Genomic DNA, 2,600 nt, shown 5'->3' on the forward strand with positions numbered 1-2,600 from the left:
AAAGACAATGACAAACTCTTCAGGTGGTTCTCTAAGAGTATGATTCACTTTATAGGGTAGAGTATAAAAATGGTCACGATTCTCTTTATTCCTATATCAGTACCACTTGCAACATAATTTGCAATTCCTGTTATCAACGGACAGAGTCCCTTTCTTGACCCTTAAATATGAACTTAAACTTGGGGCAACCAAAGCAACGTTGGGTTAGTAATGAGACTAGTACTCTAGAGAACTTTTGCATTTAGGACCTCTGTCATGTTACCACGTGAACAAGCATGGGCTAGGCCCCATGTAAATGAGATGAGCCATCTCAGCCACACGTTTTGGGGTGGTTTGTTATGTGACAAAAAAAATATGCTTGGATTAAGTAGAAGGAATAAACCCCACCATACTATAAAGAAGGACACTACACTAAAAAAATTCATTTTCCTAATCAATATTCAAGCCTTTATATACTTTCAAGATCAATGATAGCTTAGTAATCATCAACCTACTTTTGTGGTTACTACTTAACAAGTTCTCTAAGAATGGTGTAATTTTTCTTTCTAGAATGTTCAGGCATTAAACATTATCCATTTAGAGGATTCATCCAAAAGTGAAGTAAAAGGGAAAGGCAACATCTTTTTTTAAGGTGCAAAGAGGAAACAGGCTTTAGCCTTCTAGAGGCAGCATGGATTAGTGGTGAAGGGGGTAAGCCTCAAAGTCCTATTTAGAACCAGGAATCCAGTTCTAATAACCTGAACAAGTTACTTTACTTCTCTAAGCCTCAGTTTCTTTGCAAATGGTAAAATCAGAATAAAAGAGTATCTCTCTTGTGTGTTGGTGGATCAAATGAGAATATATCCAAAAACTTAAAAGTGTTTGAATTTGTATATGAACTCAATAAACACTAGTTATCATTAGTATTATTAGCTACTGTTAGTATTATTGGTAGTAGTAGTAGTATTATCATGGTGAAAGGCATGAAGAAGACACAATAAGAACATATTGAAAGACACAGCTTTCTAAAATTACTGGAGCTACTATGCTATATTTCTATATTTGTTTGCAGTCCTTAGCAATGTTAGCTGTCTATGAATGCGGTGTGGCTTAAGAATTATTTAATATAAAAAGATCAAATAAAAATGTAGCCAGATTTATAAGAAATTACTGCTGTCACTTGACATGTAACTTCATCAGCTGTATCAAAGCTTGGGACTCTGAGTCCTAGTTTTAAATTCTGTGAATGACTAACTGAATGCCTTTACCAGTAATTATACATTTTTTATTTTAGTTTTCTCTTCTTGTAATATACCAAAGAGAATTACATATAAAAATCAACTTTGTGGTCATAAGTTTTAATGTAATAAAATACGGTAATTGAAGATTTTTAGCACCCCATCACTGTATTTATATTCATTAATTTGTTATGGATCATTTTAATTGAATATATTAGGTTTCCTGCTAGTTGATCTAATATCGAGGCTGTTCTATGTAAACAATTTTTAATTAATGGCACCTGCCATCCAAGGTTATAGACGTAATTACTTTCATGATTACAGAGGCCAGTGTCCGTAAGAACAGAGGATAAGACAATGCCTAGAAACACAAAGCTGTGAGTATTGAGTGTTAATTGTGAAAATATCAGTGATTTTAAAATATTTTATAACAGCTATCCCACAAAATGATCCTTGCAACTACAGAATTAATAATGCTTAAATGAAAAAAATTATATAGAAACTCTCTCATTAAATAATTGCGATTAGCCAGATGGTTAATCATCCATAGTCAAGAGCTGATCAGACACAAAAGAATTCGCTTTTCAATTGCAACTATATCACCTACATATTTTTATCACAGTTAGAAAAGCAGACAAGAATGACAAATGTTTTTCTTTCACAAAATTTTATTTCAATGTGAACGCTGAATTCCTCTAGTCATTATTTTTCCTACAAGAATGCATTCATTTAGCTTTAAATCTTAGTACTGTAGACGCATGACAGAACCAGTGTTATCCTTGGCAGCATCTTATTATCTATTAGTCTGAGTTGGCTAAATGATTCAGCAAAGCATAAAAGGCTCAACCATTCAAACAAAACTTGTTAAACTTCTAAGCGTTTCCACATAATTCTACAGGTCCCTTGTGGTTTACATTTTGTTAAAACACAGTTTGAAATCCCTAAGGTATGTCTAAAACTCTTGTTATTTTTTAGCTTCCCATCTATACTACCAGTTCCTACTTCATGTGAGGAAGCTCTGATATACTGTGAACATTCTTGCCATTGTGGTAGTACATTAGAAAGCATGAGGAGTGTTGTCTTACCAAACAGAAGAATTGCTTCTATAGCACTTCATATTTGTTCTCATCTAGGCTCCAAGGGTAGAGTTTAGTACATCAGATTCATTCTACTGTTAAAAGAATTAACAGTAGAACTTTCTTTAAAAACCAAGAATCTGTCACTTTATAGTTTCCGCTTATTGGAAATTAGTTCTATCTCCTGAAACAATACCCAGAACAAATTACATTTTGAAGTCCTTCTAATATTTGAAGACCACCACCATGTTCCTTTGAATTTTTTCTTTTTCCAGGCTCTATTTTGCTGTTTTCTTAAGTACAGTGT

The sequence above is a fragment of the Nomascus leucogenys genome, chromosome 20 (genome assembly GCF_006542625.1).
Source record: "Nomascus leucogenys isolate Asia chromosome 20, Asia_NLE_v1, whole genome shotgun sequence".
NCBI lineage: Eukaryota > Metazoa > Chordata > Mammalia > Primates > Hylobatidae > Nomascus > Nomascus leucogenys.